At 42.9% G+C, this 27,529-nt stretch overlaps 1 protein-coding gene across 1 annotated transcript in view; it reads right to left on the reverse strand.

The window, feature by feature from the left end:
- Positions 1–27,529, reverse strand: part of LOC124616363 (adenylate kinase isoenzyme 5) — a 459,756-nt gene that overhangs the window by 431,521 nt on the left and 706 nt on the right. The window lies entirely within an intron of this gene.

The raw sequence follows: 27,529 nt of genomic DNA on the forward strand, positions 1-27,529 counted from the left end.
CACATTTGAACATATTTTTTTACTACTGTGGATAGGAGAAAGAATAGAAAAATAAAATACGAAGTAAGACAGGCAACTCCAGTTATCGAAAAAGGGAATAACTTCGCGAGTTTCGGTCACAGGTAGATCATTCTAATTTTTTAAACAAATCTAATGTTAATATCCAGAAACACTATTAGGAAGCACTTTCTAAATATTGACCGAAAAATACTTTTGATGGCTGGCATAGGCATGAGTTGTTTATGTATCACCAAATAAATTAAGCCATCATTTCTTTGTTCATTTTAAACAGTTTAAAAGCTGAAATCGCTTGAATTTAACATATATCGATTGTATTACACACAAGCCAAACTAAAATAATGCAAACAACAGAATGACGAAGATCCGAAAGTACGTCATGGGTGGAGTACAATGCGAACGCTTCGCTCTCTCTCCCTCCCCAATTTCTTCTGCCGACCGCACAGTACAGTTCGCGCAGGGTACGGTGGTCCATGTACAGTGACCAGTTTTCGTCCAAAGCGCTGGGCTAGCCCATTCATTTATTTGGAAGGGAAGCCGGTAAGTGTTTTCCACCTTTCGGCAGGTCGCCGGTGAAAGAATCGACGTGCGCACCGTTCAATATTTCTCAAAGTACTTTACAGAAACTATTCGGTAAAAAAAATCATTTTTGCTTTACTCATAGCTTTATATGTCAGGTTCATGATGGTGTGCCCATCGTTTCGTTAATTTTCATAGTTATTGTGATATTTATGTGAAAGTAAGGAACTACGGGAATTTCGGAAAAGTGTGCAATGAAAAATGGAGATCGCAATGATTTTGCGTTTGGTGCATATTAATGTAATATGTTGTTGCGTATGAAATTCCCTAACATACTGAAATTTACTGTAGACTTGGGTAGAGGTATCTACTGTCAGCAATCTCGAGAAAATTGATCTCATGCAGCATACTCATTTGCGATCGCGCCGCGCAAGCGATAAAGCCAGAGTGAAATGCCCATAACATTCCTCATATTTTATAAACTGTTTCAGATATCGAAATGAGATTGAGGCAAATTATAGCATGCAAAGAGGAGAGTATTTTACCATATGGTTATATTATGTAAAACTTCATTATCTACCGTGTTATTCCAATAATTATAGATATTTTCGGTAAAAGAATGTTATTTTTAAGGGCCATCCGTAGCTGCTGGAACGAGAAATGCTGTGGGTTTTGGAACAACATAAGTGAAGATATAACATGTTTATTTTTTACTGAGGATGTGCTTTTTCATGTGGTACTAACCTTACTTTTCCTCAGTTCCTCACTTAATAAACTTATTCAACCACTGTTTCAGAATTCTCTCACAGTTGTGTCTGCACAACATGTTAGTGAGGTGAGGCAGTGTATATTCTGTGTTTTGGCAAAATAAGCAAATTCTGACATAGTAAACCAGAGATATGTATTGGTTTTACTCAAAATTCGCCACTCATGAGGCTTTTCTGAAAGTTACAAATGGATAACAAGCCAGGCGAAAATAAACCGCTGCATTTTCAGTGGAATTCTTTTTAGATACTAACGAAAGCAGAGGTGACAGCAGATTTTTTTGAACGGTCATCATGCAAGTGTGGGCGTAAGCAGCCCCACCTAATATTTACAAAAATGTGAGCGTAGGCTACAGTTTAGAATGGCAATTTCCCTACAGCGCTCTGAGCTACTCCTCACCATTGCTACTCGCGCACTACATACAATTGCGAGCCGGATACGGCTCACCCATGACCTAAATTCATGATATGATGACTGGAAACTGTGAGCTGGAGCACAGGGTCGCTCAGTTGTGGTGAGTCTGTGTAATCTGTTCAAATGGTTCAAATGGCTCTAAGCACTATGGGACTTAACATCTGAGGTCATCAGTCCCCTAGAACGTAGAACTACCTAAACCCTGCTAACCTAAAGACATCACACACATCCATGCCCAAGGCAGGATTCGAACCTGCGACCGTATCAGCAGCGCGGTTCCGGACTGAAGAGCCTAGAACCGCTCGGCCACAACAGCCGGCGTGTAATCTGTCACCAGCACACTGGTCGGCAAAGATGTAGCACGAAGATAGATAGTAGGCGCTGAATCAAGTGCGTCTATCACGTGAGAGGCCAAAGACACACTGACAAGCAACACGCTGCCAACATCCTCTCGACAGTATGTATTTAAGCCGCCGCCGCTGACCGAAGGGCCGCACTGACTCATTCACACTCCACTTTGGCGTCTGTCAGTTAGTTGCAGGCTACGACAGTACATAGCGACCAGATGAGGACTAACAGCAAGACTAAAGTTTGTAATAGCGAGATTACCGATATCGTCTGTAAGAGGACCATTTCTGAAGAGCTTGTGCCACGAAACATGTACCCTATTAACGTTAAGTATCCAGTTGATGTAAACAAAGAACCGTTTTACTCCACGTGTGCATTTGTGTTGTAGAAAGAAGATTCTGGCCATCCATAACAACATCCTCTCCCTTGCTTCCTTAAGGCGCTGCAGTCTGGAACCGCAAGATCGCTACGGTCGCAGGTTCGAATCCTGCCTCGGGCATGGATGTTTGTGGTGTCCTTAGGTTAGTTAGGTTTAAGTAGTTCTAAGTTCTAGGGGACTAATGACCACAGCAGTTGAGTCCCATAGTGCTCAGAGCCATTTGAACCTTGCTTCCTTACGGTACAAGACTCAACAGTGGCGATAAGGATGCGATAATTCAGTGGCGATCGATAAAAATCAAGTTGACCGAAGATTTTTCTTGCTCCTCTTGTGTTTTAGCTTTCAGAACTTATCATGTTCAAGTGTTTCTATTTGCAAATTTTCTGTCGTGTTCTTGCATGTACTCCAGCAGAACTAATCAAATTTCTCTTTTAAGAGGCTTTGCTTTGGTTTTTGCTATGACGTATTTGTGTAAGCCGTGGCTACACTGCTCCCTTCACCCCTTGCCTCCGCGCCTCAGCCGCAGACGGCCAATGTGATGGATCTAACACAAGTTTTTCGGTCTCAGAACTAACAAACTGCTGCCTTACTGACGATGGTACAACAAGTACTGGCTGCACAAACTGCGTCGGCCGTACAACCACAACCGACCAACTAACCAGCTCAACAAGTGCTGCCGACCTCATTCTGGCAATTTAAGGACACAGAAGAGGAGTGGATTGAATACCGCCGGCCGCGGTGGCCGTGCGGTTCTAGGCACTTCAGTCCGGAACCGCGTGACTGCTACGGTCGCAGGTTCGAATCCTGCCTCGGGCATGGATGTGTGTGATGTCCTTAGGTTAGTTAGGTTTAAGTAGTTCTAAGTTCTAGGGGACTGATGACCTCAGATGTTGAGTCCCATAATGCTCAGAGCAAATTTTTTGATTGAATACCTGGCTAAGTTCCAAGCACGTTGTCAATTTCATCATGTTCAAGGTACTGTGCTGTTGTAATACTTCCTTTCGATTGCGGGGTTCCCAGCGTTCAGGTTAATACAAAAACTATGCCCAGCCGCGTCTCCCGACGAACTCAGCTATGACCAAGCAATCTCTGCATTAATTCAATATTATGAACAGCAAGTCCAAGTAGCTGCAGCTGGATATCAGTTCTTTCGCTTCCAGAAAAAGCCGGAACAGACGTACCGCCAGTGGTGCACAGAAAAAAACGGGCATGAATAGGAATTGTAAATTTAAGTGTAGTTGTGACAACTTTTACAGTAATCTAATGATCTGCGATGCAATAACATTCAGTGTTCCAGGTACAAGAATACGGGAAAAGATTTGAAAGTACTCTAATCCGTCACTTTTCCAAGTCTTGCAAATCTTAGAGCAATATGATTCGGGTGCCATAGCGGCCGATAAGTTTGACCAGGCCCCGATTTGTCGGGTCGAGTCGCCCCTGCTCGCGACCACCCCAACCAGCCGCAACAACGAGCGCGTACACAGCCACGTAGACATGTAAACAGACTTGTAGTGAAGTCTTGCTCTAGATGTTTTGCTTGCCATAAAAAACAGTATCGCTCATCAGGTAACGCAACGTGTTACACATGTGGAAATAAAGGCCATGTCCTATCAGTTCATTTGCAACGGCACAAAAACGCCAGTTTTGCCCGCTCCCAGAAATAACAGGCTGGTGCACATGCAGTGGACGCTACGTTCTCAAAACCTACAACAGGCTGTGACAAAGGTAATATTAAGGTTGTGCATCCTTCTCGCCCTAGTGCTGTGCAACGAGATTCTAACAAACTATTTGTCTCATTACGAATTACTGGCCGTCGTGTGAACTTTCAGTTAGACACAGGTACCTCAGTAACTTTGCTTAATCGTGTCACGTACGAACAGTTAGGCTCACCAACCCTTTCTAAATCTAGCAAGCACATCACTGCTTACAACGGACAGGAAATTCCAGTAATTGGACAGTGTAGTTTGCCTGACATGAATCTCACACCAGGACAGTGAATTTTACTGTGTTGAGATCAAGAGATAGAACATATTCGGTTTAGGTGCCTTTGATTTGTTTGGACTTAGCATCCAAAACAATGTAGTTTCAGTGTCTGCTCTGGCAGCAGAAGACAAAGATGCTTAAAGATTTCCTGAACTATTTTCCACAGGAATGGGAAAAGCTAATAACTTCGTAGCGCGTGTTGCACTGAAAGATAACACACAGCCTAAGTTTTTCCGGGTCCGCCCCGTTCCAATTGTTTTAAGAGACGAAGTAGCCAGTGAATTGAAAGAATCGCAAGATAGTGGTGTAATTGCTCCCATTCAAGCTAGTCAAACGGCAAAATCCTCTCGTTTTGTTGCCTAAGCCTTCTGGTCGCATTCGCAATTGTGTTGGCTTCAAATCTACAGTCAACCGACAGACAGTAGTTGACACTTACCCGTTACCTCGCCTTGAGGAACTCATGGACAGGACTGGTGCAAGACGTTACTTTTCTAAGATAGATTTGTGTGACGCCTTCTTGCAAATTCCTTTGGATGAAGAATCACAGAAATGTTTGTTGTAAATACACACTTAGGCCAATTCAATTATTTGCGTTAGTGCTTCGGCAGTGCTTCTGCACCCGCCATTTTTCAACGTTACTTAGAACAGCTGACGGCAAAAGTGCCAATTTGTTCAAACTACCTTGACGATATTGTCGTCTCAGATCATACACCAGGGGAACACACTGCCAATTTGCGCACTCTTTTTCCGAGTGTTGTCAGAAGCGGGACTCAAGTGTCGTCTCGAAAAATGCGACTTTTTTCAAAGTGAACTACAGTACATAGGTCATGTGATTAACAGTCAAGGTGTGCACCCCCTCCAATCCCATTTGCTTGCAATCTGTGATATGCCTGTTCCTCGCAATGTGTCTGAACTGCAGTCAGTACTACGAAAGATGACATACTACATTCGGTTCATACCGCATGCCGCACAGATCGCAGCTCCATAGCACAGCTTGCGTCGCAAAAATGTACCTCTTGTGTGGACCAAAGAGTGTCACAACGCATTTCAGACACTCAAAAATGCTTTGTTCAGTGACAGATGTTTAGTGCATTTTGACCCTGCCAATCCAGTAGTATTGCAAATCGACACTTCTTCCTACGGAATCGGCGCTGTGCTTTTGCACAAAATTGGTGCACCAGGAAGACCTACTGCATTTGCCTCAAAGTTGCTCACTCAAATTCAGTGCAATTATACACAAATTGAAAAAAGAGACTCTCGCTATTGTGTATGGTGTGACCAAATTCCATCACTATTTGTATGGTTGCAAGTTCTTTTTAGTGACCAATCATTAGACTTTGCAGTCCTTGTTTAATCCGTCAAAGCCGGTTCCCACGCGCACTGCTCAAAAATTGCAACGATCGGCTTTGTTGCTTTCGCAGTATCGGTATGAAATTGTGTACAGAATTGCGGCAAAACATGGCAATGCAGACGCCCTATCTCGCCTTCCGATTGGCGCAAACTGATTTTGATGCATCTGCTGCGTCTTGTTGCCAAACCGATGCGCAGGACTCAATTGCTGGAATCTTCTCTCTTGCACTACAGAAAAAATGCACAGGTCACGGAAGCAGACGCAGATTTTTTTGCATTAAATTCGCAGGTCTTGGCCTCACTCACTGAACAGTATCCAGAACTCAGTTCTGCACCGACATTTCGCACGCCGGCATAACCTTTCAGTTCAGGAAGGTGTAATTCTAATTCAAATTCACAGTGGACAGTCACGATTGCTTATTTTCAAAGTGTTGCAAAAGGATGCGTTGCGATTGCTCCACCAACGACATTGGGGAATTGTTCGCAGTAAACAGTTAGCGCGATGGCACTGTACTTGGCAGGGCATGGACGCCTTATTGAAGATTACATCACAGTGTCGCGCATGCGCGGAAAAACAATCCACTGCGGCATAGACATTCTCAAATGGTTCAAATGGCTCTGAGCACTATGGGACTTAACTGCTGAGGTTATCAGTCCCCTAGAACATAGAACTACTTAAAGCTAACTAACCTAAGGACATCACACACATCCATGCCCGAGGCAGGATTCGAACCTGCGACCGTAGCGGTCGCGCGATTCCAGACTGTAGCGCCGAGAACCGCTCGGCCACACTGGCCGGCAGAGATTCTCCGCTTGCCCTAAGACTCAATCGCTATGGCAACGAGTGCACATGGAATTTGTAGGACCATTTTGAAACACTCGTTGGCTCATAGTGGTTGACTCTCTTAGTGAGTTCCCATTTGCAGCGCTTGTAGGAACCGGCTTTGACGGATGAAACAAGGACTGCAAAGGCTTGTGATTGGTCACTAAAAAGAACTTCCGACCTTACAAATAGTGATGGAATTTGGTCACACCACATCACGTAGCACCATTCAAGCGTTGTCCTTCATATTTTGCATAGGTGTGCCAGAAGTACTAGTGTCGAACAACGGACCACAGTTCCCTTCACATGATTTTGAATAGTTTTGTGAACGAAATGGCATTCGCCATCTAACAAGTGCTCCGTTTCACTCTCAGTTCAAAGGAGAAGCAGAACACTTCATGCGCACTTCCAAACAACAGATGGCCAAGCTTCGCAACACCCACACACGGGAACAGGCGCTGCAACTCTTTCTCGCCTCCTATCGCTCCCACCCACGACACAGACCATCACCGGCGGAACTTCTGGATGGCCACCGCCATCGGACGCTGCTCCACTTCCTACACCCACCACAGCTTCTGACGCCACCAATCGTCCACAAGAACCGCTTTGCGCCGCGTGATCTTTTTCTTTTCAGAGTTTATGGCAACCGTGGGCGCTGGGAAAGAGGCGTGATCCAGGAACTTGATTGCAAGTTCCGATGGTTTGCAGCGCCACCACCAGAAGCAAATTCGTGCATGTCATTCCCGTGATTCTGCTGCTTTTCTTCCCCCAGATTCGCGATCTCATGGGACTGTGCGGCCTTCGCAGCCGCCCACTGGTGCCACCAAGGCACCCCAGGAGGAGCCGATGGACAATGCGCCCTCGCCCCCAATGTCTCCGCTCTCCGACACGGTGGATCTGGACCCATCATCGCCCCAAGACACGCCCTCAGGCCTTAACGTGTGCCCTGGCAGCAGTTTTCCGGAGGATGTTCCAGTCGCCTCATAAGCCAAATGGCGGGGATGGTCAGGAGTATGCCATCCTCCACAATTACGACACCTGGCTCGTCTCTACATCCAGCGTCGTGCCTCCCTCCTCGTTGTCGTTCGCAACTTCCCTGCACAACAACGGTGCGGCATTTCAGGGGCGAAAGGGGGGGGGGGGGAGGGGGGATCAAGCGCACCTATCACGGGAGAGGCCAGAGACACAGCGAAAAGCAACACGCCACCAACGCCCTCTTGGTAGCAAGTATTTAGACCGTCGCCGCTGACCGGAGGGCCGCACTGACTCACTCATTCACACTCCAGTTTGGCACTTGTCAGTTGTTGCAGTGTGGGCTCAGATCACATCACAGGCTACGACAGTACATAGCTACCACATCGGGACTAGCAGCGAGACTAAAGTTTGTAATAGCAAGATTACCGATATTGTCTATTACTGAAGAGCTTGTGGCAAAAAAGAGGACTCTATTAGAGTTAAGTATCCAGATCATGCAAATAAAGAACTGCATTACTCCATGTGTGCATTTGTGTGGTAGAAAGAGGATACTGGCCGCCCACAACAACACCCTCTCCCTTGCTTGCTTACAGTACAAGACTCTACAGTGTCTACATGTTACTGTTTTAATAAATTACAAGTTAATCAAATCAAAGTTAAGCATACAGTCTCTGAGTTCGTTTGTTTACTGCAAATTAAAGTTATCTGTCATAAAAAATTCATTAAATTTTCATAAAACTCATTTACTGCAAACACGCCGCTGTAAGAATTTCAGTATTTTTTTTGCTACTTTTAATAAAATAATACAACTATTATTACAACTCTATAAAAGCAAATACAGTGTATGCGGATGTCGTAGCACATGGCTGTCTGGTGCTACATTCTTTTGACACCGAACCTTCACCCAAATTTTAACCGAAATTATGATTGTTATAACTCATTTGATCATTACCACATACCATTGTTCAATTTATATACAGGATGCTTCAAAATTACACCGACAAAGATCGAGGGGACGTAGAAAGTGCCGGCCGCAGTGGCCGAACAGTTCTAGGCACTTCAGTCTGGAACTGCGTGACCGCTACGGTCGCAGGTTCGAATCCTGCCTCGGCGATGGATGTGTGTGATGTCCTTAGGTTAGTTAGGTTTAATTAGTTCTAAGTTTTAGGGGACTGATGACCTCAGATGTTAAGTCCCATAGTGCTCAGAGCCATTTGAACCATTTGACGCAGAAAGTGTCTTCAGGAACAAAATGAGGACAGGAATCTGTGTCCAGAAACGCTACCCAGCAACGCTATAGACCGTAACAATTATAGGTGCCGACGCCTTTATATTTATATATACTCTGAAGCGCCAAAGAAACTGGTATAGGCATGCGTATTCAGATACAGAAATATGCTGACAGACAGAATACGGCACTGCGGTCGGCAGCGCCTATATAGGACAACAAATGTCAGGCGCAATTGTTAGGTCGGTTACTGCTCCTACGATGGCAGATCATCCAGATTTAAGTAAGTTTGAACGTGGTGTTATAGTCGGCGCACGACTGATGGGACACAACATCACCAAGGTAGCGATGAAGTAGGGTTTTTCCCGTACAACCTTTTCACGGGTGTAGAGAGAATATCAGGAATCCAGTAAAACATGAAATGACCGACACTGCTGTGGCCGGAAAAAGATCCTGCAAGAACGGGACCAACGACGACTGAGAGAGTCGTCCAACGTCATAGAAGTGCAATCCTTCCGCAAACTGCATTAGATTCCAATGCTGGGCCGATCAACAAGTGTCAGCGTGCGAACCATTCAATGAAACATGGGCTTTCGGTGCTAAAGGCGTGCTCTTGTACCCTTGACGACTGCACAACACAAAGCTTTACGCCTCACCAGGGCTCTTCAACACCGACATTGGACTGTTGATGACTGGAAACAAGTTGTTAGGTCGGACGAGTTTTGCTTCAAATTGTATCGAGCGGGTGGACGTGTACGGGTGTGGAGACAACCTCATGAATCCATGGACGCTGCATGTGAGCAACGCACTGTTGAAGCTGGTAGAGGCTCTGTAATGGTGTGGGGCGTGTGCAGTTGGAGTGATGTGGGACCCCTGATAAGTCTAGATACTACTCTGACAGATGACACGTACGTAAGCATCCTGTCTGATGTCCACTGTGCATTCCGACGGAGTGAACAATTCCAGCAGGACAATGCGACACTCCACACGTCCAGAATTACTACAGAGTTGCTCCAGGAACACTCTTCTGAGTTTAAACACTTCCGCTGGCTACCAAACTCCCTAGATATGAACATTATTGAGCATATCTGGGATGCCTTGCAACGTGCTGTTCAGAAGAGATCTCCACCTCCTCGTGCTGTTACAGATTTATGGACAGCCCTGCAGGATTCATGGTGTTAGTTTCCTCCGGCACTACTTCAGATATTAGTCGAGGCCATGACACACCGTGCTGCGGCAGTTCTGGATGTTCACGGGGGCGCTATACGATATTAGGAAGGTGTCTTAGTTTATTTGGCTCTTCAGTGTATGCATATACAGGATGATACTGTGATGATGTTACAAACTTTCAGGGATGGTGAAGAAGGATAAATGAATCAATTTGAGGTTATCTTCCCTGGTCCAGAAATGAACTAGTTGCAAGTTATAAGCGACAATAATTCTGATACCTCTGACAGTGGAATATGAGTACATTTACCGTCACTGCTGTTGCAAAGATTGTAGGGTAGGCAACTTTAGAGGTGGAAGTACGGTCCAAAACAAACAAAAAAGTCCAGTAACAAGCGCTCTAAAATCCCTACCTGAGGAGCTCTGACCACTTGTTCATCTTCTCTACTGTGAAACCCGTCTCCTCTATCGAGCAAGTGCTCATAGCTCGTAAAATAACTATTTTAGAGCCCATGCTTATTAGACTTTTTTTTGGCCCATACTACCACCTCTGAAAGTTAATTTCCCACAATCTTGGCAACAATAGTACCGGTACATGTCTTCCGCTGTCATAGGTATCAGAACCATTTTCGCTTATAACTTTCTACTCGTTCATTTCCTGATCAGGGTCACTTACCTCAAATTAATACATTTGTCCTTCTCCATCATCCCTGAAAGTTTGTAGCATTATCACGTGATCATCCTGTATAATACATACATATACTGGCGCCGGCGCCTATAACTTCGATGCTCTGTAGCGCCGTTGGATGACGTTTCTGGACATAGGTTTCTATCTTCGTTTTATTCCACAAAATATCTTTTACAGCCGCCCGAAGTACGTCGGTGTCATTCTGAAACACCCTGCTAAATATATACAATGTATTTACAGGTCTGTGCTCAAATTTGACAACCAGATCGCAATACTTATTGACAATTCGTGCAAGTCTTTCAGCCCACATTTAAAAACATGGAGTGGTTAGTCTCTACAAGACATTTTACTGTCTGCTCCCCCCCTTAACAACCACTTGGAGCACTTTTACGATAGCCCTACTTCTTCAAGAATTGGTCACATCTCCCTTGTCTTGTTCTAATGAGAATTACTTTCTGCCGTGCAATTCACAGTGGTTTGCAGAGTATAGTTGAAGATGTAGAACAAAAAGTTCTGTAAAGTCTGATAAAAAGACTATGGAGCAATGAAATATATGCACACGAGTATCTTAAATATTTACTCTTTATCTTAACCTGAAACTACCTCAGGTCACGTGAAACGTCCCCTTTGAACAATTTGTACAGGACTGTGCTTAAACTGACATACAATATTTTTAGCGCAACGCAATCTGACATTCAAAATTCCCTACAAAAGAATGGCCCTGACTAACATTAAACTATCCCTTCCAGAAATCACTTACCTCACAAAAATCTTCATTACTCGAACTACTGCAATACAGCGAGCGCCACTACTGCCAGCTAAATAAAAGATTCAAACTACGGAAGGCACTAACTACTGATAGGGATAGTTAGCAAATGAAAGATATTAATAGAGAACAAACAATGTATTTACCTTAATAGTCATAATATATGTAGCAGTTCATGACAAATTACAAAACTCCGCCATCTCTCTCCCCACATCCACCACTGCTGGCGGCTCACCTCCAACTGCGCAACGCTACGCGCTGTTCACAGCCAGCTGCCTAACACTACAATGGCGAGTATTACAACAATGCAAAGCAGCCACAGACTGCACACAGCACAGCCAGTGATTTTCATACAGAGGTGGCGTTACCAATAAAAAAACCTAAACAGCCTACTTACACACGATACAACGCAGTTAACACGCGAATGATGAATTTTAAATGGAAAACACATTTTAGAAAGTTCCTTTCCTACGCATTTCATGTAAGATGATTCTACCAACAATAAGATGTACACTGTGCAACGTAATTGAAGCGTCACTTTTTTTAAACCCCTTAATTGCCTCCCATAGCGATGCAAAAGTTTTAAATGTGGCTTAAAGGTCGCCTCAGCCTTGTAACGGTGCAAAAGCGTAGCACCCTTCGACGTCACCCTCTGGCTCGACTACATTCCAAACAGCAAGGTGCTGAAACATGCAGAAAAAAGGCCAGAGCTCAAATGTTCAGTTAGCTGTAAGGTGGGTTCATGGCGCCACATTGGCACCAAATTTCACCACTATTCCGGCCTACGCCCCCTCGTTCGTCTCACGATAACCCCTCTCACCCACATTTCACCTCTTCTTTTGACGCCTCTGCGATGGAGGTCAGAACAGAGACGCCTAGCGCTGAAATCACGCGGTTTCTTGCAGATGGCCGGAAAAAACTTTTCAGACACACCACCGCTTAGAATGGACTAGAAAGGCCTCACGGGGTGGCATGAAAGGTGTAAATGGAACCACCTCTTTCCTAGGGCTGTTCGTTTACACACATTTCGAGCTCGAAAATGACTGTTTGCAGTGCAATGTACAGTAGGACGGTGTTGTTCACAAATTTTGCGACTGCTGATAACCCCGGACGATTCAATGTTTTTCTAAGAAATCCATGGGGCTGCAAAATCACTGAACATGAACTCACCCCTTTGGAGTGCAGCGTGACCGCAAGTTTTAGTTTTGTGTACAGGGTGGAACCATTAGGAACCATTCAAAATAATTCGACGAAATTTTAAAGTGATCCAAAACAAAAAAGCGTAATTATGCTTTTTCATCCCTTCTTTTTCGCGCCTTCGTGTGGTGTGTATACAGGGGAATACGACACTGAAACACAGGATATTAGGAGGTCTCCCATGACTTCTGTCACCTCAATAAATATATCCTTCGTGCTGAAGACTCTCTTAAAATTCAGTTTCATTCTTAAATCGTCAAAGATTCTAATAAAAAAAAAGTTCCGTATTTTTAGTTTTCGGTCTTAATACTGAAATACAGGTAAGGACTGACACAAGTGACGTAATTATTTTTTAGGTTGCTGCAACTCCCCTACGGGATCAATATCCTCTAGTGGATGGAGTGGGATCGCATATGGCGCATGAAACTGCTGAACCAGCAGCAACTGTAGTCGACTTACTGAAATACTGGTCTGTTGTAGGAGCGTCTCGGCGATTGTGAATGGGATACACCCAGGACAGCGTCTACGTGCGAATTTTATACACTCAGCTGAATTACAGAGAGGTCATACGCAGAGTCTTATAAAGTTATCAGGGATGCCTGTCAGGGCAGTGCAGTCGTAAACGTGGACAACAATCTGAAATCTATTCAATTATTATTTTTGAGAAGGTTTCGAGGCCGTATCCGTTAGTTCATTATATTTTGTAGAGACGAGCTATTGCGTACCTCGTGTTGGGTGTCGTTCTGTCAATTCAAGTAAGTTTGGTAATATCATAAATTCCAATCGAATCGTAATTGTTCTATTTTTCATTAAAAAAATCGTAACATGAATTAACTAATTCGTTTTACAAAATTAAATATTTAATTTGAGTATTACCAGTTATTATGTTGAGTTATTATGTTGAGCTGCATCTATTACTTTTCGTTATGTTTTACTTTCTTGCTGCCTTTGGCAGACGCAAGTTTTGTTACGTCAGTTGTGAGTTAGAAATCGTGGCGTGAGGATGTAGTCTGGAAAACAGACTGATTCTTGTATAACAAATAAGATGTTTGATTTCCATGAGCAGAAGGACTCTTTTCGACAGAAATATATTGGATCAAAATTATTTTTGCAACATCAGTGATCAGAAATCAAACTCGAAATTGCATGTCAAGAATCTGGGAACGAATTACAACGAAGAGCCAAAGAAACTGATACTGCCTAATATCGAGTGGGCCCCCGCGAGAACGCAGAAGTGCCGCAACACGACGTGGCATGGACTCGACTACTGTGTGAAGTTAGTGCCCCAGCGAATTGACACCATAAATCCTGCAGGACTGTCCATAAATCCGTAAGAGTACGAGGGTGTAGGGATCTCTTCTGAAGAGCACTTGCAAGGCCTTCCACCTATGCTCAATAACGTTCATATCTGGCGAGTCTACCGGCCAGGGAAGCTTTTAAAATCAGAAGAGTGTTCCTGGAGCCGCTCTGTAGCAATTCTGTCCTGTTGGAATTGCCCGAGTCCGTCGGAATGCACAATGGTCATGAATGGATGCCGGTAATAATGAGCGTATGGCATTGGTGGCCGGGAGACCCCGGGGCGGTTCGGCCGCCGCTCCACAAGTTCTTTAACGCCACTACGGCGACTTGCGAGTGAATGACGATGAAATAATGATGAAAGACACACAACACCTAATCATCTCGAGGCAGAGAAAATCCCTGACCCCGCCGGGAATCGAACCCGGGACCCTGTGCGCGAGAAGCAAGACCACGAGCCGCGGACAATGGATACAGGTGATCAGACAGGATGCTTACGTACGCATCGTCTGTCAGAGTCGTATCTAGACGTATCAGGGGTCCCATATAACTCCAACTGCGCGCGCCCCACACCATTAGAGAACGTCCACCGCTTTCAACAGTCCCCTACTGACATGCAGTGTCCATGATTTATGAAGTTGTCTCCATAGCCGTACACGTTCACCTCCTCGATACAATTTGAAACGAGACTCGTCCGACGAAGCATCATGTTTCCAGTCATCAACAGTCAAATGCATGCGTTGACGGGCCCAGGCGAGGCGTAAAGCTTTGTGTCGCGCAGTTATCAAGGGTACACGAGTGGTCCTTCAGCTCCAAAAGTCCATATCTATGATGTTTACTCGAATGGTTCGCACGCTGACTCTTGTTTATGGCCCAGCATTGAAATCTGCAGCAATTTGCGAAAGGGTTGCACTTCAGTCACATTGAACGATTCTCTTCAGTCGTCGTTGATCCCGTTCTGGCTGGATCTGATACGGGCCGCAGCGATGTCGAAGATTCGATGTTTTTTCGGATTCCTAATATTCACTCTACAATCGTCAAATGGTCGTACGGGAAAATTCCCACTTCATCACTACCTCTGAGATGCTGTGTCCCATCGCCCGTGCGCCGACTATAACACCACTGAAATCTTGATAACCGGCCATTGTAACAGCACTAACCGATCTAATAACTACGCCAGACACTTGTTGTCTTTAACAGACGTTGCCGATCGCAGCACCGTATTCTGCCTGTTTACGTATTTCTGTATTTGAATACGCATGCCTAAACCACTTTCTTTGGCGCTTCAGTGTATATTGGAATTTCACCACCGGAATCGTGCTGAATGACTACAAAAGATAAGTACATTTTCAATTATATACACTTTATTGCTTAGTTAATTGCTTTTCAGAGCCGGCTCTAGAGGAGGATGGGGGTGGAGAGTTAACTACACCACCACCGAGGGCGGCAGGTTTCTGTGGCGTCAAACATAATAAATTTCAATATAGTTCCAAAAGTTGGGAATAGAAATCATTCACAAAAACTGGTGTCTTACTGCCAATTATCTACGGAATCGAGAAGCAGACGGCAAACGCAGTGCTGGAATTGGTCACCAAATTGCTAAGCCCCTACAGAGGCGTAAAAATATATGAGAAAGAAACAAAGAAAAATGTCAGCATTATGAGGGCCTAACAGTTGCTACACAGCAACCTTAACACCTGATAACAGTATAGCTGAGAAAAACACACTATAATAAATAAATACAGATCAAACAAAACATGCGTTGCCCGTCACGTGCCATGGTCGCTTGAATGATTGTGATTACGCGCCGTTTACACGTGGGAAGATACGTCGCGCCCTTCCCCCACCAGCCCCTTTTTTTGTGAGAAAATGCAGCGCCTACAGCCGTCCTTATGACTTTATTTTTGATGCAACCAGTTTCGGTGCTTCAATGCGCGATCTTCAGCCTGTAGTTGATGCTGAAGAGGTTGACACGATCCCTATGTATATCGCATCAGTGGCCAGCATAACTGGATACGCAGAATACCTGAAAACTTTGGTTTCAGCTCCCAACCATCAACTGCCAACTGACTTTTTTTCTCTGGGTCTGTCATTAATGCCATTTTCATTGCTCCTCTTCTTGCCGCGCTTCTCAAAATTAATTTTTTTCTGCCTTGTCTGTAACTTATTTTAGGTTTTCTCTCAATACCTTTTCTTTCTCGATGTTGAAGCCATGGTCAATATATATTAAAAATAAGATCATACGAAACAGAAACCTCAAATTTTATACTGGGGCCGAAGCAACTATACTGTACTGCACGTAATGTTGTCCAGTTTCGTTGTTTGTCACATTATTTGCGTTTCAACAGCTTTATTTATGATTTACGTGTTAATTTTTGCTACAGGAAATTACTGTGGTTTCAAAACTGCTTTATTCAGCCATAAATCGTAGTCGCAGCTATTTGGAAAGCACGCCTTCTCGATAGCCGACCACAGCCGTTTCCGTTTACGTGTTGCAAAGTGGAAACAAATTAATGCGTGATACGCTAATAGAGACAGTGCAAGATTCAGTCATAACTCTACACGAATGTCATTACGTGATTTCGAACCGAATAATCGAATCAGTCTTAAAGACAAAGGATAACCAGTTTCTTTTGGCATCTGCATTTCTTTACTAATAATTTTCCATGCATCCTCGCGCATACTTTTATTGTGATACTGAACTTCTTTTGGGCTTCACAGCACTTCTATTCACTCCTACACCTGCATTAGACCTACGCATTTTTCAGTGTTCATCTGGCCGTGGAAGAAATGGTCGAGCAGGCGTCATTAATTTTAGTTTTGAGTTATTTATCTACGTCATTTTTATTTCATTTGCTTAATAAAATATTGTTGTAGATTAGACGTACATCTGTTTTATCTAACAGTGAAATACATTGTCAATCGTCACCCGCCTGTGTAAACGTACTGCTTCTGTTTCTTGTTCTCCGAAATCCATAGTTTTGCTCGGTACTTCCTAGCGTAATTCGGAATGTTTCAGCTTTTGGCAACTTCAGACAACATATGCGATGTACCATTCTTCAGTCCTCTAGTGGACAGTCGTTCAGTGCACAGTCGACAAACGTGCGTTTGTTCTTTGCCTCTGTGGTGTGCTATGAATGTGTAGGAAATTTAGGCCTGATATATCTAGCTGGGACCCCGGTGGGACACTCTGAGATGGGGGTGTAGAAACAAAGTAAAACATTTTTTTAATGTAATGCATATATTTAATACAAGCAGCCGACAATAACACTTTAGTCATCAAAGCACACGTCACTACACACTTGACGTCCTAATACCACCAGTAAACACTTCAAACATCGCTAATTTTTTTTGAAACATTTTATCTTTTTCTATTGGAAGTCAGCAAATTTGTTGAGCTTCCCCGAATCGCTCTTGCGCGTACTAACCGAACGCCTGGACGAAAATTACTGTTCTTCGCTGCATCTTCTCTGTCCCTTCTAGTAATCCTACTTAGTGAGGCCGGCCTGGGTGGCCGAGCGGTTCTAGGCGCTACAGTCTGGAACCAAGCGACCGCTACGGTCGCAGGTTCGAATCCTGCCTTGGGCATGGATGTGTGTGATGTCCTTAGGTTAGTTAGGTTTAAGTAGTTCTAATTTCTAGGGGACTGATGACCTTAGAAGCTAAGTCCCATAGTGCTCAGAGCCATTTGAACCTACTTAGTAAGGCACCCAAACTGATCAGCAAGTATCGGTATTACAAATGCTTTGTAAGCCATGACTTTTGTGGATGAATTACATTTCCTTAAGATCCTTCCAATGGATCGCAGCCCGTCATTACTTTTCCTGCAGTTTACTTTACTTGGTCACTCCACTTCAGCTCGAGCCAGATGGTTACTCCTAGGTATTTTACCGTGGTTACTGGATACAGTGATCTCTAGCCAACAGATTTCTTAGAATGTAATATGACTTGTTCGTTAGCGTTCTGCAATAGATTGAAAAAATACTTTATGGTAATAATTCCTTGATAGAATTTCATCTTTTTCCGACAAGAACTGTACATTATCAAATACAGAAACATTTGGGTTGGGAAATGTCTTTTATGAGACAGAAATAATGACAGAAGTGATGTAATGGTAGAAAGGCCTTGTGGTTCGGTTACAAATATTATTTTCTTAGTTTATTTATCCGCAATATGCTACATTTATTTATGTTTAGGTCCAACCATCAGTCGCTACACGAATCGTCTACCCTCCTCTAGGATTTCCTGCTATTCTGCTACAGCCTTCTGCCGTTGCAATCCTCCTTCAGACAACAGCATCGTCCGTAAAAACCTTCATGGCGCTTTTCATATCGTCCACTGCATGTTTCACAAACTTGATAGATAACAACGGCGCTGTAACACTCTCTTGGGATATTTCCGAAATTAACTTTACGTCTGTAGATTTCTTCCAGTTAAAACCAACACGTTGAGCTCTACCTCCAGGGAAACCCTGAATCAAAAAAAAAAAAATCTGGCCCGATACTCGATAGGTTCGTATTCTGTTCACCAAACAAAAGTTTGGAATTATATCGAAAGTCTTCCTAAAGTCAAGGAACACGGCATCAACTCGAGAATACTCTGAATGTCATAGACAAACAAATCGAGGTGAATTTCGGATTTCTTGCCTTTGGAGTCCATGCAGATTTTCATAAAGGAAACGTTCGTTCTTCAAAAACGTTATAGTATTCCTAAACTGCATTTCCGGACTAGGACGAAAAACATTCAGAATTTACGTATTCAATAGTGGTCTCGTTGGTGTGATTGACTGTTTGCTGTAACTGTAATCATTTCTGAACAATGTAATCTTCTCACTAGAGAAGTTTATTTACCCATATTTAGATCTGGAGAAATAAACTTCTCTAGAAAGAAAACTACATTATTCAGATTCAGAGTTCGCTCTCCTGCTGATAATGTGTAATTATTTTTACATACTCGATTGTGCATGTAAATTAAGTGGAACTATTTCTGAAAAATCGCCCTTCTGCTTATGTAGTTCACAGCTTCAGATATGACCTGTTGCGGTGCGCGTGGTAACTGCAACATACACACAATCGAATACTTAGATTAATTGATGATATAAACTTCGTGTTGTGAAAGGCTAGACATTAACGAACGTATTAGCACTCCACACAACTTCCAATTCGTAATGGGTACAGACTACACGGCTGAATATTCAAACGGAACAGCACCCATATCGACTTAGAGGTGTTTACAGCGCCGGCTGTGCTTCCTGATCGTGGACGTCACAGGCCGATTCGAGGACGCACTGCCGCCTGCGACTCCCTCGTAATGCAGCAGAAATTAGAGCCAATTTTCCACCAGGAGTACCCTCCAGGACTACTGTGTCAGATTTCTTAGAACTTGAGGTGCGTTGTCCGATAGCATTTTGGAATAGATTTGAACAAAATAGTTTATACTACTGTCTCCTCCTCTAGATCTACATCGCTGCTCTGCAATACACATCTTAGTGCCTGGCAGGGGGTTCACAGAACGACTTCTAGAACTATTTCCCGACCGTTCCACTCTTGAATAGTACAGGGGAAAAAGGATCACTTAAATCTTTCCGTGCGAGCTCTGATTTCTCTTATTTTATTACGATGATCACTTCTCCCTATGTTACAGGGTGTCAACGTACTATTTTCGCGTTCGTAGGAAAAAGCTGTAGATTGAAATTTTCTAGAAAGATCTTCCCACAACGAAAAACGTCTTTGTTCTAACGATTGCTACCTCAGATCGTAATATATCCACTATTTCCCGATAATACAAAACGAGCTACCCTTCTTTAAACTTTTGCGATGTGCTCCATCAACCCTACCTGATGAGGATACGATGCCGCGCAGCAATACTCCAGCAGAGGACGGGCAATAGTAGAGTGCGCATCCCTCTAGCAAATTTGTTGCATCTTGTATGTGTTCTGGCAAAAAGATCGCAGGTTGACTGATTAATGTCCATACTTTTTGAATGCAGCCCAAATGTTACAGTCAATTACAATCCTTTAGTATCGCCTTCCCCACAACATTTTCTGTACGATGGTTCCAATTCAAGTTGTTCATAATTGCAATCTCTAGCTATTTAATTGAACCGGCAACCTTTAAATTTCTGTGATTTTTCGCATAACCGAAATTTAACGGATTTGGGATTTGTTTTAGTACTCTTATGGAATATATCTCACTGCTTATTGTTCATGGTCAGTTACCACTTTTCACTCTATAAGATATCTTATCTAAATGATTTTGTACTTCGTATTGAGCTTCTGATGACTTTATCATATGGTAAACGACGGCATCATCTGCAAACAACCTAAGGGGACTATTCACATTTTCTCAAAAATCATGTATATGCATTAGAAATAGAGTGCTGCAACGCTCAATGTTTGACCGGTCACGGCTCGTCTGTTGACGGGGGTACCGAGCCGCTCGTGTCCGGCCCCACACGACTCGGCTCGGTCACGTACTCGCCCCATGTCTGTTGTCCGGATTCCGGACACGCGGATAACCGAGCATGACCGGTCACCGTCACTCTCTCACACACACACACACACACACACACACACACACACACACACACACTGTATTTATCTCTGTCTCTCTCTCTTTTAATACAAAAGTAACGTTTCCAAGAAGGAGTACGTGACACCGCTAAATTCCTAAAGCACTTGTAAAGTAATATGATATTTCAACACAATCGCGGATAGGAGATGTAGCAATTTTATGTCTGGAAGTGATCACAGTCTTCTCACAAACGAAAGTCAAGGGTCGATTTTTAATCCTTTGTGCCTCCTCTTAAAAAATACATATCTGTTACTACACATCAATTACGCTAGTTAATTATAAATCTATCGCGTGTCATAATGAAACAGTACTTTTAACTGCAGTAATTACTCACCTGACAGTCAGTGTCATTGACACTGCAAATTTGTTGCAGTTTGTGAAACCGAAGAAGAACTAACTGGGTTGTCGGTTCATTTTCGCCTTCTAATTCATCTGTGGCTTCTTTAAATGGTCTCCAAGCTCACTATCATATTCTTTCAATCTGTAAGCGGAGTGCTTTTCCGTCAGCAAAGCAGCAACTTCGTTATACTGAGTGTGTAAGGATTCCAGCATAGTGTACAAGCTGGTCCAGCGTGTGCAGACGTTTTGTTTCAACGATTATTTCAAAGACGAGCAGAGGCCATTTTTCTTAGTGAACCTTACAATGCATTTTGCAGTATATATTGTTGATGCGATGTTCGGGCATGATTTAACAAGAAGTTATCTTCATCGAAAGTATGGCTAAGTGCTGTGTTTATACAATGAGCAGCACAAGGAATCCTTTCTTGATTTTCCAAGGCCTTTATTACATTACCAACCTGGTCGGGGACAAAAACAAAACTGTGCAACATGAGCGGCGAAATGTCCCAATCAGCGATCCTCTCTTCAATTGCTTTCATAATATTTACTCCCGTCTTCTCAAAGTCAGGGAATTTTGTTGTAAATAAAACATTGTTCACAGGAGACCAATCTGTGTTAAAGTAATGTGTTGTAAGTGTCAAACACTGCTCCTGATTACGCGAATCAGTCCACATATCAACTGTCGCAGCACTTGTTTTATTAATAACTTCCGCAATAACAGAAGGCATTATGCTGCTTCGCATTGCATCAGCTTTTTCATTGACATGTCAGCTTATAGTAGAGGGATGTGGCATGATGTCTGCCACGTTAACTTCTTCTCTGAAACCTTCACCGGAAACAGCATTAAAAGGTCTCATATCTTTAGCTCAGATTGCAACACATTTTGCTGTAATACTATTTTTTATTAGTGCTGGTGTTCCTGAGGGAGCTGTATCTTTGTGACCGAGGTTTCCTGCAACTGTGTTCCTTTAAATGAGGGTTTCTCGACTGGAAACACAATAATGTGGAGCCGTTTATGCACGATACGAACCCAGTAGTCGCACTGTTTCCGTCTACAACCAACAGAAATGTACTCCACACTTGGCTTTTTAGACCTTCCCATTCCTTCAATGTGTAAACAATGGTTTCAATCTTAGGTCTTACTGCACTGGCTTCCTCGCGCTGCTTGATTACAGAGAGAGACACACCACAAATGAGAAGCCCGTATTGGCTGCAGTCTCACACGGATAATGACAAGTGTTTGAAGTTCCATGCTACGTATTCGGTCACGGCTTCAATGTTCGGTCACTAGAACTAGTGCGGGCAGCCTATCCAGTTAGGGTGTGCTCGCCCCATCTCGTATTTCGTGCTCGCGTACTCGGTCATGCAGGACTCTAATTAGAAACAGCAGAGAGCCGGTAACATTTGCCTGGAGAACTCCTGATATAATTTTTGTTTCGCTCGCTGACCTCTTGTCAGTTACTGCGAACTGTGATCTTCTGACAGGAAATCACGAATTCAGTCACACAAGAGAGACGGTACTCCACAGGCAATTTGATTAGAAGTAACTTGTGAGGACCGATGTCAAAAGCCTTCTGGAAATCGAGAAATATGGAACCATCTTGAGATCGTCTGTCGATAGCAATCATTACTTCATGTTGTGCTTCACAAGAACTGAATGCTATGAATCCGTTCGATGTGTAAATTTTCATCCTCTTTCTCTGATGAAAATTGTTCATTAGCGATTACAGGAACATTTGGTATGAGAATTGTCTTTTGTAATGAGGAAGAAATTAATCACAGTAACGACTTAACTGCAACAAATATTATTTTCGAGGATAAAATTTCTTCAATCAGACTTGACCTTAAAGTAACTGATTCGCTACATAACTTTCATTTCCAACGTCATCGCCGTCCGGGGTGGCCGAGCGGTTCTAGGCGCTACAGTCTGGAACCGCGCGACCGCTACGGTCGCAGGTTCGAATCCTGCCTCGGGCATGGATGTGTGTGATGTCCTTAGGTTAGTTAGGTTTAAGTAGTTCTAAGTTCTAGGGGACTGATGACCTCAGAAGTTAAGTCCCATAGTGCTCAGAGCCATTTGAACCATTTGAACCAACGTCATCATTCGATGCTAAGGTGAAGAATTCTGTGCCTGGAGATGGTCGTTTGTAATCGTAAATGGCAAGGGAGCCCATATGATAATTTGGAGGGTAGGACGTATTTTGGAACACGAATGGCGATATGCAAACAGCCATTAAAATTTTTTCAAAACCGACCATGTTAAAAACCTGTGTCATACTGACTTTTAAGTCGTTTCTTGAGAGAAAAATCTGAATATACTAAATTCTTTCCTTCCCTTGATAGCTAGTAGAATGCCACGGTCTCCCCCCCCCCCCCTGCCAGTAGCTATGGGCGCCCTTGGTAGCTGGTAGCAAAATATAATGTTTCAGCTTAGTAGTTATTAAGTTATTAGACTTTAGCTGCAAATGGAGCTACGGGAAAGTGTCCCACGTCGCTACTGTGGAGCCCATCTCCCAGGTGCAGGGGAGACGCAAAAGAAGGGGTGGTCGGTGCAGATTTCATTCCTTTGTCTATTTATATTTGCTGTGATAGTGTCACCAAAAAATAAATAAAAATGTTGGCGCTGAAATGTTGAATGTTATCTGTTTCAACAGTTTTCTGAATTAGTGACTGAACTAGAGCTGTACGTTCAGTGATTTGTTTGTGACTTGATGATTAATATAAGCATTTCATAATAATTTTAAAATTTGTTATTGACACACTTTTTGCCTGTATCGTCGTACCTATTTGGTCACATTTTTTCACCTGCAAACCTTAGGTCTAGATCAGTGGTCGTTCCTCACGAGCTAATATTGGCAACATAGGGCAACAACTCGGGTCACATAGAACGGAAAGCGAGGAGGTTGGCTAACCCTAGAGAAATTCAGTTTTCACCAAACCATTGTTACTGATAGAAGCTTACCACATACAAATTTTGAATCTACATATTGTAAGCTACCACAGCCAACATTTTAAAGCAAAAAGAAAAAGAATATATTCTAACTACAGGCATTTTTTATGAAGGCTTACATAGTGACCAGTTTTCCGTACCGAAGCGAGTACTGTGGCTAGTGCCATCGCAACAAGATCTCATGCTCGTTTTTTCTGTTTTCTGGGCACATTTTCCAGGCATCTTCATGCCCTAGTATTTGAAACAATGCCAAGCACCTGGAGCAGACGGTTTTCAATAGGACTTTTTTATTGGGCCAAATATAGCAGACGGGGAACGGTTGTACCTAATATAACTTCATTAATTCAAAATTGTCACAGAGGGAAAGAATCATAGATGATAGCTATGTATATAAAAGGGTTTAGAAGTAAGGTTTATCTGTTGTATTATGAGTGTTTTTTGGAAGTAACTAATTCATATTTTTGGTGAACACCTTGGTCAGTTTTCTCGGTGAGTAGTGTAGCCACTTTTCCCGATCGGACGCCATGTCGGCATTAGTGATCCACAGAAGAATCTACCAGACTGAAACACATAACGATGAATTACATTTGTAGGTTCAAAAATAGTTCAAATGGCTCTGAACACTATGGGACGTAACATCTGTGGTCATCAGTCCCCTAGAACTTAGAACTACTTAAACCTAACTAACCTAAGGACATCACACACATCCATGCCCGAGGCAGGATTCGAACCTGCGACCGTAGCGGTCACACGGTTCCAGACTGAAGCGCCTAGAACCGCACGGTCACACAGGCCGGCACATTTGTTAGCCAAAGGACGTTTTTGAACATTGAGGCTCTAAAAATTATTACTCTCGTACAAGTGGGGTAACAAGAATAACATAAATGACTTATCTTACACTAGATACATGAAAACAAAAAAATTTTTTTACGAAAATGAAACGGAAAAAACTTCCTCAGTCAACGTCACTAATAACAATAGCGATGTAGTATAAGAACTAGTCTGACCACTTCTCGCCAGGCAGCAGCGCTGTTCATGACAAAAAATATACAACGTTCAATTTCCCATCCTGACCGCTTTACCACACCTTCCCTTACCAATCTTGCTATTAATTGGTAACATACATAAATTAGTGTGTTAATTAATAAATCATTGCAAAAGGAGACACGATGACAAATGTTTTGTCACTTTTCTCTTGCTCATTGCATTGTACTACAACAGCCTTAATTTGGTTTCATATTACTTGCTACGAACGTGTACCACATTTGAAGCCGACCGTCTCTATAATGCACACTCATGAATTCATATTACTTCCGCTGACATTTATACCATAGCAGCTGATCGGTGCTAGTGGCGCACGCTCGTGGCTTATCATTGGAAGATAAGCAACAGAAAACTCCCCCTCTCACTTCTATTAACCCCGTAGTGGCCGCACTACATTCCACTCTGCACCTAACATAAGCGCGAAACTACTCAGCTCACGGCCGAATTCACCAACATCAGTTAAAATTAAGCGCATCTTAAAATATTACCCTCTCTGTAAGTCTTTTTATATTTTATACTGAGAAGGGGACCGCGTGAACTTTCCCCCACCGATTTGATTCGAATTGACAAGATTTGTAGAGCACGACTACCACTTCAACATAATATAAACAGGAAGACGCAACTCTTAACCGATTTCTGGACAACAGAGCTAAAAGTTTTACGCGTGTTATCTATTTTGTATGGTCGCTAGTACTCAAAGAGTCCGCAGCCGAGCGTGTTAAGTGGTTAGTCACAGGAGTGCGAAGTCCTGGGCTCGAATATTCCTTCCAGCCCTTTTTTTTTGTTTTTGCTTCTCACGTAGATATTATGACTGTGTAAACTCATTATTGAACGATTCATTTTTTATTTTCATGATCTTTACCCTGAAAAAGGAGAAAATAGTTTTCGTATTGATAGGGAGCTGTACATAGTTTCTGGCCATTTCTCTAGTATTTGGATGCCATGAACCGGTAACGCTTTTGTACTATTTGAAATCACAGGCGCGGAGTGCCATCAGAGATGCTGTGCCGCTTGGAGGCTTCCTCGGACCATCTCTGTTTAGCAAGATACGCGGGAGATGACGCGCACTGTTAATCGTAAGATGAAGAGAGATAGTAGTGGCAGTGGTGTGTAATGAGTAGCAGTACAACACAGGCAGAGTGGTACGGTTGCAGTTATATTGTCAGGAAGTGGAACGTGCTGATTTACTGATTAAGCAGGCCGTTGTGGCCGTGCGGTTCTAGGCGCTTCAGTCCTGAACCACGCGGCTGCTATGGTCGCAGGTTCGAATCCCACCTCGAGCATGGACGTGTGTGTTGTCTTTAGGTTAGTTAGATTTAAGTAGTTCTAAGTCTAGGGGACTGATGACCTCAGATGTTAAGTTCCATAGTGCTTAGAGCCATTCGAACCACTTTTTTTACTAATTAATGATATGAGGTGAGGAAAGAGACTGAAGCATTTTGAGACGAATATTTCATTACGATTATTTTGATGAGTAATAGAAGAAGATTTTATTTAAGGTAATTGATTTAAGATCTTGTACTTTATTTTGGCAGCTTGTCGTTACGCATTCTTCGTTCAGAGATCCAGAGACTTGCAGATAAACAGTCATGCATAATTTTAAATCTGAATTTGGGGGTAGGAATAAGTGTTGAATATTTAATGTCATGTTAACGAGTTGCAGTTTTGAAAAAGTCTCGTTTGATGTTAAACACTACTTACGTCTGTCCACTCAAGAACTGTAATTTTTTGTGAATTAATGTTTGTGAAGCAAAGAAAAGGATAATTTTTCAGTATTTCTAATCTAAAAACTAATTACGTTTGATGTTATGATTTATCCCAAGTCATGGTCGCAATAAAGTCCCTGCCAAATATGAGCAGTGTCACGGCGTTTCCATTGGAGAACAGGTAAGCCAAAATTAAATAATAAAAATATGGAACAACGAGTTTTTCCAGGGCCAGTTTATCAATTTAAAAGTTTAATAATTCATAGTGTTGAATTCAGACAGTATTCTTGCCACTCGTCCATTACGAATGTCTAAACAGAAAGGAAACCATATGGGCACTTTCAATTTACTTTCTCGCACTCAAATTTTTCAACACATTCTCGCAGACGAATTCTTATGTTCAAAGTTTACGAAATTCTACGTTGAAAGTTTGCGTAGAGTTAGAGATAGCTTACACTGTCACAAGCAAAAACTTTTAATGAATAACAACAATCATATTATTATTAATAAGATAACTTTCAATAATGAGATTGGAAAAAAACAGATGCACAAGAATTTTCAATAAAATCGGTATAGTCATTTTATTTATAGTATTTTATCTACAAGTGTGGCAAGTATAATGTGTAATTTACGGAGCGCTGTATGGAGCCGGCCGGAGTGGCCGAGCGGTTCTAGGTGCGAAATAGAATCTCATTTCTAAAACTTTACTCATCAAGTTAACGAACTGTCACATGAGCAAAGCCGGCCGTAGTGGCCGAGCGGTTCTAGGCGCTTCAGTCTGGAACCGCGCGACCGTTACGGTCGCAGGTTCGAATCCTGCCTCGGGCATGGATGTGTGAGATGTCCTTAGGTAAGTTATGTTTAAGTAGTTCTAAGTTCTAGGGGACTGATGACCTCAGAAGTTAAGTCCCATAGTGCTCAGAGCCATTTGAACCGTATTTTGTTGATGGATCAGGATGACACTCATTACAGAAACAAGGGGAACAATAATTACTGCATCAT

The sequence above is a fragment of the Schistocerca americana genome, chromosome 5 (genome assembly GCF_021461395.2).
Source record: "Schistocerca americana isolate TAMUIC-IGC-003095 chromosome 5, iqSchAmer2.1, whole genome shotgun sequence".
Lineage (NCBI taxonomy): Eukaryota > Metazoa > Arthropoda > Insecta > Orthoptera > Acrididae > Schistocerca > Schistocerca americana.